General features: G+C 47.5%; 1 long non-coding RNA gene across 3 annotated transcripts; it reads left to right on the plus strand.

Annotated features, from left to right (window-relative positions):
* Positions 1-24: 24 nt before the first annotated feature.
* On the plus strand, positions 25-15,034 carry LOC134425111 (uncharacterized). 3 transcript variants are annotated; one of them, XR_010029607.1, is made up of 6 exons: positions 25-127; positions 832-1,218; positions 10,050-10,273; positions 13,199-13,342; positions 14,313-14,377; positions 14,479-15,034. It is a non-coding gene; the product is annotated as an uncharacterized LOC134425111 (long non-coding RNA). The 3 variants fall into 3 exon arrangements; XR_010029606.1 differs by having other exon boundaries at positions 832-973; positions 1,057-1,218; positions 14,313-15,034; XR_010029605.1 differs by having other exon boundaries at positions 14,313-15,034.
* Positions 15,035-15,300: the final 266 nt, after the last annotated feature.

Below are 15,300 nucleotides of genomic sequence, written 5' to 3' on the forward strand. Positions count from 1 at the left end.
GCTGTTCCATTTCTAAAGATAACTGTGTTTGGAGAAGCTGTTACGTGTTTCTGTCACTCCATAGCACAGGGTGCTGCAGGAGACAGAATGAAGAGAAGCAGCTGAAGAAAGGAAAGCTGATCCTCTGGTGGGTGAGCAGCAGGTCCACAGGGTTGGCTTTTGGTTCCCCCCTTTCCCAGAGCACTGGCCTGGCATCAGAGATGCCTGAGCTCCTCACCCTCTGCCTTGTCTTCCATTGGATCCTGTTGGATTTGGAATTACAGAATGGGTTGGGAGGGACCTTAAAGCTCATCCAGTTCCACCCCCTGCCATGGGCAGGGACACTGCCACTGTCCCAAGCTGCTCCAAGCCCCAGTGTCCAGCCTGGCCTTGGACACTTCAGGGATCCAGGGGCAGCCCCAGCTTTGTGTCCCCTCGCTGCTCAGTGCTGCAGGGCTGAGGGCAGGGTGCAGGCAGGGCCAGGCTGCTGGGGGCAGGAGCACAGGGTGTCCTGCTTGTGGGGAGCCCCCCAGCCCAGACTGAGGGGCCCAGGTCGAGGGTTCAGTTTCAGGAGAGGTTTTGGGCTTCCCCTTTCACATGGCTGAAGCACAGCCTTGGAGGGGAGGCTCTCACAACCTCCTGGGGGTACCTGCAGCAGGTGAGGTGAGCAGAGACCTTGGCTTGTGCTGCCTTAGGATTCTGGGATGTAAATAAGTTGTCACTTAACAACAGTGGGAATTGTAGCAGTTGGAGTTCTGGGGAAATCCTGTGCACCCCCAGTAGGCACTGTAGTTATGTAAAACACACTTAGGACATTAACTCACTGTATTTTGTCTGTTTTATGTGTCTCAGGCAGTGGGGAGCAAGAGGGCATTTGGTTCTGCAGGATGTTTAACCACATCTGAAAGCCTCACCATGGAAGTTCAGGAAGAGGTGATGTCCCACTGCAGCCAGGTGGAAGGGAGCACCAGGTGTACATCTCCTGTGTTCTAATGTATGCTCAGACTGAAAAATAACCTCATCTAAGTACTAATATTCAAATAACAGTCACTACAAATCCATTTGTTCCTGCCACAGACTTCAGAAAAATTGCTGCTTGTCTTCCCTCCCCCACGAGGCTGAGTCCCAGCACCCCAGATTGTCGTGACTGCCTGGGATTGGTGACATCTCCAGTGAAATGTGTTGGAGCATCAAAACAGAGTGGGAGAAGCACAGCCTGGCTCTGGGAGCCAAAAATAGGTACTATCACTTGTGAGCTGAAGCCTCCCTTCTCCTTCCCCACCCAGCCCTGCCTCCCTGGCACGTGCAGCACATAATCATGGTGTTCCCATCAGACCAAAGGAAAACCACATTCCTAAAGCAAGCAGGGCATGAAGTGGTGGCCGTGCTTTGGAGGCAGAGAATGTTAGGACATGGATTCTAAATCAGGGAACATCAGTGGTGATGGTTTGCAGATTTTCTGTGGGGAATGGGTGTAGAAAGGAGCACGGCTCATCTCCTGCAGTGCCATGTGGAAAAGCATCAGAGGTACACCATAAAATGGGGAGCTTGAATGCCCTTCATTGCACAGTTGCTCAAATCCTTGTAATTGAATGAGTGAGTGATGAATGTAGCACACTGGATTTCTCCCTGGATCCTTTCTTTCCTTTATTCTGTGACTGTGAATCTCAGTCATGCTTTCACCTGTTTTTTTTAAGTCTGTCCATTGCAGTATTTGTCCGCTTCTGCCAAACCCTAAAAGCTCCATTTCATTAAAAAAAAGAGATCATTTAGGAAGGGTGAAGTTTGATTCACAAAGATAATGCTCTTTGAAGGTGTCTGCTCCTTTGGCAGTGACTGATTCAAAGCAGTTCCATTTCAGAATGTCTGTTCTGCTGCTCCCAAGGCTGCCCAGAGGAGGAGGGATTGTGAGAGGCCATATAAATCAGGGGCTGTTACAGGGATGTCAAACACTACTGCACCACGGGGTGCTAATGGTGAGCAGGTGAGGAGTCAGAGCAAGTCAGAACCAAAGAAGAAAAGCCACAAAGCTCCTGTGTCTGGTTCTTGATGCTTCCCAAAAGTGCAGTGTCTGCACACTGCTGTCTGTCCTGGGAAAGGCGCAGGCTGCTCTCTGATCCGTATCACGATTTCAAAGTGCTCCAGTAATTGGATGAGTAGGTTTGGTGGGAACATCTTTGGTTCTCAATTCTCCCATCAGGCAAGATCTAAATGAAGCTATGTGAGCACACCTCCAGCCCAGATTGTTTTCCCATGTCAGTCCACTGGATTTGTGCTCACCTGAGGCAGTGGTGACCAGGCCACTGGACACACAGCAAGGGGCCTGTTGGATTAAACTTCCATTGGAGTGGAGGAAGAAAACTCACAATCTTTGTGCATGCAAACAGGAGTTTCCTCCTTTTCCAGCAGCAGTTAAATCCCAAAGCTCTGACTCCAGTGAGTTCCTGAGTGCTGGAGTAAGAATTAATTTGGGATCTTGGTGTGCAGCTTTTTGAGAAGGGGCCAGTGCTTGTGCTTTCCCCCTTCCTCAATCCCACGAGCATTCCAGGTTTCCAGAGGTTCCAGCTGGCTCTTTCCATTCAGACTCAGGCTGTGTGATGAACCCTGGGGTTTGTGGGCACAGAGCAAGGGGGATGCCATGGGGGAACAGTTTTCTCTCCCACAATGATGGTGTGATCTTCACAGCTTCCCAAACGCCTGTTAGTCCAGAAGAGAAGCTGAGCTTGAACCAAAATGAAGCTGTTAGAGCTTTAAACCAGGCCATGAGACTGGCTGTGTACAGAAGGACCTGAGGCTGGTGGAAGGTCTCAGGGAAGGGTTGTGAGCCAGGATCATGGATGACCATGAGTCCATGGAACAGGCTGTGCCTGTGCATGTCCCTGCGAGCACATTCCACTGTGGTTCCTGCTCCAGTTTTGGTTATTTCTCAATATTCCCACTAATATTTCATGTATTTATCTTGGTGGTGGGGAATTTCAGCAGTGAAAGTGCTGACTGATGTCCTTCTTTGGGACATTGGCTTGGGACAACCCAAAGGTTTTGTGTGGGCCTGCAAAAAATGTTCTGCCCACTGGTCTCCAATCCCAAGAACATTCCTGTTTTCTCTGCAGATCCTTATGCACAGCACTGATAGAAAGATTACATTTATGTAGAGGAATAACCCAATAATTACAAATATTATTTATTTTCCAGGACTTCTGGGGCACTAGAATGATGGGACAGGAAGGAATGAGGTGCAGCTGGGTAACTCCAAATCCCTCACAGTGGGGTTTGTGTCTCCCTTCCAAATCAGGCCAAGCAGAATCTGCTCCTCCTCCTCAGTCAAGGGAGTGTGTGAGGAAGTGGGAGCTGGGAGAAAGGGGAATGTTGGCTGCTGTCCTCTGGAAGGTTTTAATGATCTTTAGCCTCCATATAGAAAGAGGCTCCTTCTGGAACAAGGAGAGCTCCTCACTTGAGGAACAAAGTCAAGGTCAGCTGCAGCCCTCGAGCCCGAGATTTACCTTTCTCGAGCATCTCACATCTCTCTGGACCCCAGGGTTAGAGGGAATATTGGGAAGAAATTCCTCCCTGAGAGGGTGGGCAGGCCCTGGCACAGGGTGCCCAGAGCAGCTGTGGCTGCCCCTGCATCCCTGGCAGTGCCCAAGCCAGGCTGGGCAGGGCTTGGAGCAGCCTGGGACAGTGGAAGGTGTCCCTGCCCATGACAGGGCTGGAATGGGATGAACTTTAATGTCCCTTCCAACCCAAACCATTCTGGGATTCTGTGAATCCTCTCAGTGCCCTCAGTCTGACCCTGTGATTTGATTTCCTCTTTCACTTTACTTTAGTTGAAAAATGAAGATTTTCTGTGCTGTACCTTCCACCCTAGCTCCTGAAAAGTTTAGCAGTGTCACTGGGAAACAGCATGGAAGTATTGCTGCTCTCCACTGGAAAAACAAGGGACATCTAAGGCTGCATCCAAGCAGAGTCTAAGGTGAAATGTACACAAAATTTAGGCATCTTAGTCCAAAATGATGATCCTGGAAAACCTGCTGTTGGCTTTCCCTGCTGCAGGAGCTGCCTGTGCAAGGCAGACTCTTCACTCTCAGTGTTTAACTTCTTCCTCTGCCATCTCCAAGCACTTGAAGGGATGTCTTCCCACACAGACCTTTCCTGCTGACAAGACTGACTGGTATTTCTCCCTAAAACACTTGGATCAAAATGGTCTCAGTCTGGTGGCAGAGGGCAGGAGCTGCTTCTGCTGGGCTGGCCCTGTGTCCCATGGCTGGAGCAGCCCAGTCCCCAGTGCCAGCTTGTGTCTCTTTACCTGCTCTTGAAAAGGCCAAATGACCCCAAATCCCCTGTCCAGGAAATATCCCATGCTCAAGGCCAGCCTTAGAACTCCTCCTAAATCTCCTTTGAGGGCCCTTGCTCTGCACCTCTTGGGAACAAGGAGGATTCCCATGATTTATCAACCTCTCCTGCCCAGGGGTTTGTGTGTTAACTCTGAGTGGCATCATCACCTCATGTCAGTTTGGGGCACCAGGGAGTCCCCAACCACACTGCAAACAGGGCAGGTGGCCCAGCTGGAGCTGAGCAATTTGGAGTTAAACAGTCTCAATTATTTAGGGAATTCACATCCTGGCAGCCAGAGCAGTAAAGACAGAGAGGTGTCACTTCAGGGTGCTCAGAGTGGGATGGGGAGAGCAAAACTACACCCAGCTAAGTCTGTAAGTCAAGACTAAACTGTCTCTAATTGCAGCCAGGTGAAACACTCGAGTGGACAGTCTGCAAGTGCTTTAGAAAAAGTGGAAAGCAAAAGCTTTTTGTACAAGCATTAATCTTGGTGCCTCACTGGGGTCAGCTGGGAGTGCAAGGAGAGAATTCAGCACAGTCAGCACTGGGCTGTAAAGATCTATGTCCAGCTTTGCATTTCATTCTGTTTATCTGGGCTATTAATTAGCTCCTTTCAGCTTCCCTGGGAAGATCTGTGTGCTAGGGCTCCTGAACACTCATAAAGATCTCTCATTGATTGCTTGGGCAGCTAAATTGGGTCGACACTTCTCCACTCAGAGGTGTCTTAACTTTGCATCCTTTTCTGCTGGTCAGGAATGCTGGGGATGACTTCAACCTTCTCAGAACCCTCTTGTACACATTGCTTTCCTAATTTCATCCTAGGTATGGCATTTCCATTACAAAGGAGTTGTGTTGTTGAGCTCTGCTGGTCTGGGTCTTTCAATAGCTGATCAGAGCTTCTGGTCATGTGCTTGTGCTCTTTTCCCCGAGAACAAAACATCCTCTGCACAGATCCTGGACTATCAAAGCCCCCAGAACAGTTCAAGTGCCAAACACAACCCCAACAGCAGCCTGAGAAATGATGTCTCCCAGTGGGGCTGTTGAATATGCACAAACGTATGGTCTGTTTTCCAACGTGCCTGTCAGAGCCCTGCTGCTGCCTCCAGCAGAGAAAAATATTTGTCATAGGCCATTTCCCCCCCAAACTTTACTGCTTGCAGGAAATAGAGAATGTTCTTTTCCAACATATTTATTTGTGTTTCACTGTAATCACAAAGGGTTGTGTTTTCCCCCTTTCTCTGGTGACCCAGCAGGGTCCACTGCTGCCAGTTCTGTCACTATCTCTCACTGAGCTCTAAGCCTTTTCACCCTTTCCTCTGGTGTCAGCTGCACTCCAGGTAGCAATTCCATACAGGAGATGAGCTTTGAGGTGGGTGCTTTCCTTTCAGATTTACTGAAAATTCCATACAGGAGATGAGCTTTAAGGTGGGTGTTCTCATTTCAGATTTACTGAGCACCCTGTGCAGGTTTTCCTGTTTTTTAAAATCCCCATTCTCCTGTTCAGGTATGTGGGGAAGGTGTTCTGATGTGAACAAGGCTTTCCAACACAGCTGTAAATCTCTTTTACTGTCTGTGTTTTCCCATACATTGAACAAGGGAGCTCCTTGGTCAGAGGGAAAATCCCCACTGTGGGAGTGACTTAGAGCAATGTCACTGCTCAATCCCCAAAATCTGTGTGTAGCTTTTTGTTGGGGTTAATTAAGTTCCTAGAAGTTTGTAAGTTGGTGTACAACTTGAATATCTTTATATTGATATCTTTATATTGATATCTTTATATCTTGAATATCTTTATGAATAACTTATCTTTGTGGTTTGGACCCTCCTGCTGCAGTGTCACCCCACCCAGGAACTCCAGACAGGGATTCTGTGCATGTTCCAGGCTGTGTTGGCATTCTCACATTCTTGATCACAGAATCCCAGAAGTGTTTAGGTTAGAAGGGACCTTTAAGATCACCTTGTTCCACCTCCTGCCATGTGTGGGAACACCTTCCACTCGCTGTCCAACCTGGCCTTGGACACTTCTAGGGGTGGGGCAGCCACAGCTGCTCTGAGCAACCCCTGCCAGGGCCTCAGCACCAAACACAGGCAAGAATTTCTTCCCAATATCCCATCTAAACCTACCCTTTGGTGTCAGTTTTAGGTGAAGTGCAAGATATCTTAGTCACATTTAATGGGGCAGGCATCATTCATTTGTCTCAACTGAGAATGAGTGAAACCTTTCATGTGTCAGAACCACCTGTAGCCAGGAGCAAGACCCAGTTTTTCCTCTCCCTGGTGTGGAAACTGCTCACAGCAAGCTCAGTGCTCTTGTGTCTGAGTTCCCACTGCTCCCTTCCCACAGCAGGAGCCTTCTGGAGGCACCACTCCCCAGGCACTGCTGCATTTGCCTGAAACTGGATGCAGAACCTAAAAAAAAGAGAGACGAGTGAGAGAGTAAGATAACAGGAGTGGTTTTGAGTTTTTTCTTCCTGATGTCTTTCACTGGTACTTTTTACAGCTTTCTTTTTAAGCTGAACATAATTCATGAACTCTGCTCTTTAGAAAAAACATCAAGACACGTTAACAGCAGTAGTAGCAGTAAACACAAAAACAAATGTCAGTCACACCATTCCTTGTGCTCCCCTGTGCTGCCTTCTCCAAAGGCAGTGGTTCCAGAATGTCCTGGCAGCCTCAGGAGTGGTGGGTACCACAATGACACCCCAGAAGGAGCAGCTGAGTGCTGGAGGTCAGCAGGAAAACACTGGACTCCCATCTGAAAACACAAACTCAACAGATCATGGACTGAGCAGCAGCATGGAAGAGAGGGTGAGAGGCAGATTGCAGCCCTTTGGGACTGGGAAAACGAGATTTGTGAGAAAGCTTTTCTCCCTCTTGTCAAATCTCTGTTATTTGTTACCTGCCTCAGAGGGCTCAGGGCTGAAAAATACCATTGCTTTGCTTCATGGAATCTAAATGTCCACATGATACAGACATAAAGCTCAATTCCTGCTCAGCCCTCACCAAAGGGTTTTGGTCATGGAAGGAGTCTTTTTGAGAAATTGATTTTTGTTGAATTCCTACACTTCTGTGCTTTCAGACACTTCTGATAACAACTTCTGATAGCCTGAACATCTTTCTTGACCAGTTCCCCACTTTTAGCAATATAAGTTTGTTCCAAGCATCTGAATTCTCTCCAGTTTTTGGCAGTGATGCTTTTTAGCTGAATTCCTCTGGGAATGTGAAGGCATCTTGCTTGTGCACAAAATGTCCATTGCCTGTATAGCATAAGAGCATTTTCCTCCCAAATTTCCCTGTCAGCACGTGCCTTCACTATGGGAGGAGGAGGAAATGCATTTCAACTTTTGGTCCTTCTAAGAGCATCCCTTAAAAATGTGTATTAGAGCAGAGGGAAGCAGGTGGAGCAACAGCCTGGGCAGCATTTACCCTGTGGTGGTTTCTGGTCACAGGGAACCTGGATCAGCACCTTCACCTCTCCTTGGGGTGGTGCTGTTCAAACCCCACTGATCCCTCATGGATTCAACTCCCCACCTTTGGTTTGTCCCCACCTGCTCCCTCTGCCCCATTCAGTGTCTCTGAAGGCCTTGGTGTCTCACTTGGACACAGAGTCCCACAGTGACCTCTCAGACACATTTCATATTTCCCAGAATCAATAAGTTCTGCTGCAGTTCCAGGAACAGTCAATGAGTCCCGTCAGGTTCCCTTAGGAGGAACAGAGGAGCAGCCTAAGGATGACATTTCTTAGGGAATGCCACCCAGGCATATTTATTGTTTCAAATCCTCTGACTTCAGGGCTCAGGCAGAGCCTGCAGCCTGTAGCACTCATGTAATTTGATTTTAAACCTGCCACTGAGGTGCTGAGGGAATAACAGCAGTGGTGGAAGCCCTGGGTGACAGCAGACCCAGCAATCCTGACGTGCAGTGCCCAGACCTGTCAGGGAGATCTGAGGGCTCACAGCTCCATCACCCCTGTTCCACATCCCATCAGAGCCCCTGGTTTGCTCTCCTGGCTTTGATCACCAGCCCCCTGGGATGAGCATGGAAAGGTGGGGGAAAGGTGGTGTTTTTGCAGAAGTATTGCCCTCAAGGGATATTTAAATAACAACAAAAAAAGTGAAATGAATGTCTGTGAGAAGTGTCAGATTGGAGCTTGAGGAGTCAGACTTCACCTGTCTGAAGGCTGCCCTCATTCTCCCTGCCAGAGCTCTCAGAACAGCACCATTCCTTGGCACAAAGTATGTTCTTTGCTTTTCTTTTATGTCCCCATATTGCTCAGTCCTGCAGCTGAGAAAGAGTCAGACTGTGCTGATGGGGTAAGAGGTTGCATTGGTGACACCAGGAAGGAATGTTGGCTAATTCACCCTGGTTTTAGAGATGCTTAAGAATTGCAAGAAGTTAGAATGATTTTAAAATAAAATGTATGCAGAATGAGTGAATAACTCTGCTTTTAAACCAGAACCTGCTGGGAACAGAAGCCTGTTTCTCTCCTTAGCAAATCAGGGCTGCACCCTGCTATTGCTCTCTGGGAAGAGACCTCCATGCTCTCCTCTGACAGCTACATCACCAAGGGCTTCTCCAGACTTTTGCAGCATTCCCAGGTGCTGCAGCACAACCTTTCCTGGCAGGAAGGTGATTTGGGAAGCACCATGATCACAGTGTACAGGTCCTGTGGCAAAAGAATCTGCCAGGGCTCCAGGCATCCTCCTGTGGCACACTATGAGCTTGGCATGGAAGCCCTTTGTAAACCAGGTCTTGTTCTGAAAAGTTGAATTTTACAACTGTTCAGCTTTGTCCCTTTGTCAGATAATGTGGTAAAAATGAAGTCCAATATTTCCTCCATGAAAAATCCATTTTATTTATAGGAAATTCCTTCATAGCATTTGAAAGGGTGGTGAGGTTTGTCTGAGCATTCCAGTTGGAGGAACCAAAGCCAAAACTATGACTTAAAAGGGCTGTCTGAGAGTGCATGAACAAGACTATTACAGCAAACAGGACTCTGTCCCTGTCCCAACCTGTTGTCCAATGTCTTTATTCCTTCCTGTTTCTGTGGTTCATTGTCCCTGTCTTCCCTACATCATAGCAGTGACTGATTTGAATTGTTGAATCAGTTTTGAATTGTTGAAGTAGCAGACTGAGGTAATTTTGCTCTTATTTACTCTTCCATCACAAGGTCCTAACAGCACTCTGTGCCTCCAATTCTGCCATTTAAAGCAGAGGGACACTTCAGCCACCACGTCCAAGCAATGACTCCTGGAATCATTGTTTCTGTATATTCAGTTTTAAACACCTGAAATCACAGTCTGAGATACAGAGCAAAAGGAACTGTGGGAGTTGTGGGTGTTGACACAACAACCAAGTCTATTTGGTGTCAGGTTTTATGTGTGGACTTGCTCATGTAACTCTGGCTGATCTGTTTGTATCTCTCACAGATAACGAGGCCTTTTGTTTCCATTTCCAGGAAACACATGTGATTGCAGCTGTATGGCCCAGCACCTCAGCTGGCCCTTTCAGGTGTCACACAGAAAGGGCCGGGCTGTGCTGCTGCTGGTTCCTGCCATGGGCAGAGGTGAGGTTTGTGAGGTGTGCTGGGATCCCCAGGAGTGATGGGCTGTGCTTTCCAGGCATCCTCTGCTGATGGCCTAATGTTATTTCTTTGATTTCCCAAGCCCAGAGGCAAATGACCATTTCTGTGTGCTGAGCATCAATTCTTTCCCTTTTGTTCTCCTTTCTCCTCTCCACAGTTTTCCTCTCACTTTGAATTCTCTCAGTCTCACTTCCCCTGGCACAGGAGGAAATGTGATGGTGTTTACAGAGCAGAAGCACTGGGGCTCAGGAGATGTGGAAGGTGGCCCTGCTGCTCTACCTCCAACAGCTCTCCATGGTTCTGACCTCCTGTCAGGATAACCTGCACTAAAACCCCTCTGCCTATTCCTGTGTGATCCTACAGTGCCCAACACAACCTCAGGTAAGACCTTTAGGCACTCCCATTATATGAATGAGAACAAGATTGTTGGTGTCAGTAATTAACATTCTTGTGGGATTGTTGGAAAAGCTTTGGGATAAACACCACCTGGAATCCTTGCCTGGCTTATGTGGTTTTGAAGAAGCAGAGGAGACTGATCCTGCTCGCACGAGAGGGCCTGGACCATCTGTCTCCTCTCTTACTGGATTCTGTCTGTCAGGCCAAAGATGAGTTGTTGCAGCTCAGGGAGAAGTGGGACACAGAAAAGTGAGGGGATGGTCAGTGTGTCCCCAGTAATGATCTCATCTGAGAACAAGGACTGATGACAAACACCAAAACAGGAAAACACAGTCCCTGTGAGCACCTGTGGCACAGTGTCAGGCCATGACAGGCTTCCAGAGATGAAATCCCACCCTACTGACATGGATGACAAAAATCCCATTGACTGCAGTAACATCAGCCTCTCCCCTTGGGTGTTATCTGCATTTCTCTCCTTCTGGATGCCCAGAGAGCCATATCCCACATCATTATGCACTTCCTGATAACATATGCATTACCCTTTTCTTTCAAATTGCTGATTGGATTCCAGTAAAACCTGCCTTTTGGATTCTAGGTTCCCTCCATCTACCTCTGAAAACCCTAAATAAACAAACATTGGATCAGACCTCAGCAGCTTCCTTGCTCAACAGGGGAAGCCTTTAAAGCATTTTACACCAACTGCCCTGTTTGTGTTTCAGACTCTGTCAACCTGGCAATCAAGGAGCTCCACCTTCCTCTCAGCCTTCTCAGGGAACTCTCCTCAGTGACTGGAAGGTCTGCTTCCATTTATGACCCTCTGTGATTCCAGGGAGGAGCTGGAACTCCTCATGACCTCAGGAATGACAGAAGTACATGCTGGGTTGGAGGGTTTCTGGCATATGACCTGCTAACCTAAAATTTGCTTGGCAAAGTCCAGAGGATGACTTTTAACCTCAGAGCAGTTTGCAAAACCACATCTGTGAGCAATAAATGTAAAAAATAAATGAAAAAAATAAATCTAGCTCCTATTGAAGGATGAAAGACAGCACACCTTGCTAGGCACTGCTGCTGGAATCAGGATGGAGATTGGGAATAATTGGACAGGCCATGTGCCAGATGCTGTCCATGAATGGAGCCAATGCCTCACACAAGGGAGGCAGCACAGCAGGTTAAACTGAAGGTATCTCACAGCTCTAAGTCTTAAACTTAACGAGCCACGTCTTTATTTGTGCTGCAGCCCCTTCTTATCCCAAATTGTCTTTACCAGCTGCCAGAGGATGCCTGGTAACAGAAAATTCTCTGGATAACAATAAATTGGTGTAACGATTGAGTGTCACCTCACATCCTGCTAAGCAACAGAGAAATCACGATGAGAAAAATAGGCACGAGCAGAGTGGCACTGAACAGTGCAATCCTAATTCCATCACCCTTCTTGTGGGCCACAGATAACCCAGAGCAATTTACAACTGCTCTGAAGCGGCTCCAAGTCTCAGCAGGAGTCGGGAAAGCTCCGTGCAGCCTCGGGACTGAGGAGTCGCACACATCAGGGGAGTTGTTGTTCCGTAACCTTGCCTCTGCACCAAAACCAGGGGGCTGCTTTGCAATGGGAAGCACTCCAAGCAAAACACAAAATTTTAATCACTGAAATGAGGGTCCTCCTCTGCTCCCTCTCTGGAGAATAGTCTGTCTCTGATGATCGTGCACAGACTCCCAAAGAAGGGAAATTTTGGATTTAAATCTCGACGTCAGCGTGTGAATGACAGCGATAAATCTTGGCTGTAAGGCTGAGATATCTCCAAGAGGAGAAAAACACTTTTTCCACTTAAGTGGCTGAGGTAGAGGAGGTAAATATATTGTCTCCCACTATTAAAGGGCGAGGAAATCATTTATACATGTGTATTACACCTTTGCACCTAACAGTGGAGTTCTTTTTTAAATTCAAGAGTCTAAAAGTTTAGAAATACCAACATTAAGGTGGCCTAGGAAACTGTAATTTGTCCCTTCCATGCATTTGCATTATGATACAGTATTTAATTCTAATTAGATCACACGCTGTTCTTTCAACAGGTTCCTGGCCTCACTCATTGTACAGAATAGACTGTGCTCACTAAGTAATAATTTTATTTTCTCCTTGCTGTTCACTGTGTGGCCTGTGCTTTATTTACAGCAGACTATTCAAATATTGTTCTGAAGACAGATTTATTCATTTCCTCCCGAGCTTTTCCATGGGACTCATCACTATGGTATCCAAGTGCTTCACAAACTCTAATTCATTTTCTCAACACTGTAGCGAGAACTGGTGTTGCCCTTATTTTACAGGCGAGGAACTCGGGTGTACAGACAGAATAGTAAAAATTATCTTTTCATTTCAGAGATCCAATTAGAAATACTCAATGGCCTGATTTTGTCAGAAAATAGAACATGGCCGGGCATCTAATTGAGTCAGAAGTTGTAGAAATTCTCAGTTATTGCAGATTTATCTGCAAGAGTTCTTCATTTCTGCAAGTCAGGCTTCAAAATGTGAGCCCAGGCACTTGGGCAGTGCTGACTGCACAATCAGTGCAGCGCTGGGCAGGTCTGTTTAGGGACTGTGCTTTGCATCCCACAGATTCCAGAGGCTAAAAATCCTTTCTGGGAGCAGCAGTCACCTGCCCCACCCACAGTGCTGTGCTTGCTTGCCCAGCAGTTCCTCACAAGGTGCATTAAAATACCCACATCTGATTTTTGCAGTAAATGAGGTGGAAGTTGTTGGGGCACTTGCCTGGGTTCTCTGACCTTGGTTGAGTGTCTGAGCCTGGCATATTCTTGTGCACTGGTTGCCTTTATCCTGGTGTTTGATAACTGGGGAGTGTGTTACAGTGCAGCCTGATTGCTGTTGCTTTATTGAATATGTACTTCTTTCCCATGTAGAGATAACCCCAGTAATGTAATCCTGAGCTGACATCGATGCAGGCCATCAGCAATGTGGAAATTTCCCTCTGTGATGAGGGATGTCATGGCTGGCACAAGCTCCAGCACTCCAAGGGGGTGAGGCACATGCTCAGTGTATTTCAGGTACTGCTGACTGCTTTCCTGGTGGTGTGCATTTCCATTCCCAAATCCTCACCTTTCTGCTCTGCCCCAGTTTCTGTCATTCCCATTACTACATCACTGTCCCAGTGAATTCCCTCTTCCCACAGGCCCTGTTGCATCCTACACCCAGCCTTGGGGTCCTTTTCCCAGCTCTTCCATCTGATCCCTTTGCCCAGCAAGCTCTCCCTCAAACCATGATCAGAGCTCAGGGACAGCTCCCAGTCCTGCCAGGCTGCACGTCTTCCTCCCAGCAATTCTCCCATTTCCACTCTGGTTTAAAGCCTTCTCCCAGCAGCCTGGCTTCCAGACTCCTTCTTAGGAGCTTTGCTTTATGCCTCCCTCCAGGCAGACCTGTTTTTCCTTCTGGCTGCTCATTCCCTTTCACCACCCTGGAGAACCTGTCTCTCTCCAGAGCCTCTGTGCCTGCCAACTTACCTGTCCCAGCCCCAGTTCCTGTCCCCAGTGTGTGTTTTTCAAGGAGCTTCCTGCTCTGTGTTTCCCAAGAAGACTGGAAGGACAGGTCTGCCCTTCCTACCTGTGGGCATGGCATGGTCCAGAGCAGCCAGGAACTGGAGCTGCAGCTCCAGCCCTGATCCCACAGCCCTGGGCTGTGCTGAGGATGGAGCTGCTGGGGAGTGGGAGCACCAGGAAGCTCCTGCCAAGAACCAGCAGGATTTCAGGAGGGTTTTCATAGCAGGGTTTGAGGGAACACCTCTGACAAAGTGACCACTCTCATTTTCAGGCTAGAAAATCCCTGACAGAAGGAACAGAAGGAGAAATGTTTATAATTTAACCCAAGGTATGAACTTCAGATGCCTAAATTTCAGCACAGTGGTTAGTCTGGCCCTATTAAATGCGACTGAGGGCAGGATTTTATGATGGGAATTGCTAACCAGCTTTAATAGGAGTTACACTACCAATCCTGCCTTTTAATCACCGCTTCCATTTTCAGGATAAATTGCAGCTGGTTGCTGGTAATCCTTGTGGCATATCAGATAGCAGCATAGCTCGGCAAGGGTAAGCTGGAGAAACCCAAACATCCTTCTGAGGAGGTAATTATTCCATTGTGAAAATGCCCCGGGATATTTTTAGTGGCCAAACCCCCTGTTTCCTGACAGAAACATAAAATAATGAAGCAAGCTTCACAAGGAGTGACGCCTCAGACACCTGTATTAGCTGGTGCTTTGCAGTCACGTCAGCGTTTAATTCACTGTGTGCATCCCTGTACGGCAGAATCCACACCTGCGTTTGGGGCACTGAGCACTCTGCCAGCCTCTGCCTCGCACAAAACCCTCTCCATAAACAAATCTGCAAATCCTGCTGGATCAAGAAGAATTTCACGGGAATATAGAGCTGCCCGCAACAAGAGGGACACCCTTGCCACACACACCGAGGTTACCAAGGGAAACTTTCCTTAACAGGAGTCTCACAACCAGCGTAAAAGCCTGGATTTTTAGAACAAAAAATTTAAAATTCGTTGTTAAATGTTTTGCAGGGGATGTACCCATGTTACATGTCCTGCGGGTCTGGCTCTGTCCTGGTTACCTCCAGCCCCGGTCCCCATATAATTTATGTCCTGAACGAGACGACTCAATTAGTCAATAATAAAATGATCAAGGACACCGTGTGCATTGTAAAAATATAATTTAGTGGGAAACAAGCTGAGATGGAAAAAATATCAGGGTACGCTCCATATGATTAATAAAGGAGGAATGTATATTTATAGTTTTTATTGTGTCCTTTCTAAGGAGCCTGGATGTGGCAGTAGGGCTGGAACGGGCTGGTAACGATGCGGCATTCCAGTGATTTGGATTTGAATGGCAAATGCTGTATAAAACTAATTACCCCCAGGAGGATGAAAATACATTTGCCTTTTCGGAGCATGTCTAGCCTTTTCTTCACGTTATTTATCTTTGAGAAGCATGTTTACTGGGAGAGGC

The sequence above is a fragment of the Melospiza melodia genome, chromosome 15 (assembly GCF_035770615.1).
Source record: "Melospiza melodia melodia isolate bMelMel2 chromosome 15, bMelMel2.pri, whole genome shotgun sequence".
Classification (NCBI taxonomy): domain Eukaryota; kingdom Metazoa; phylum Chordata; class Aves; order Passeriformes; family Passerellidae; genus Melospiza; species Melospiza melodia.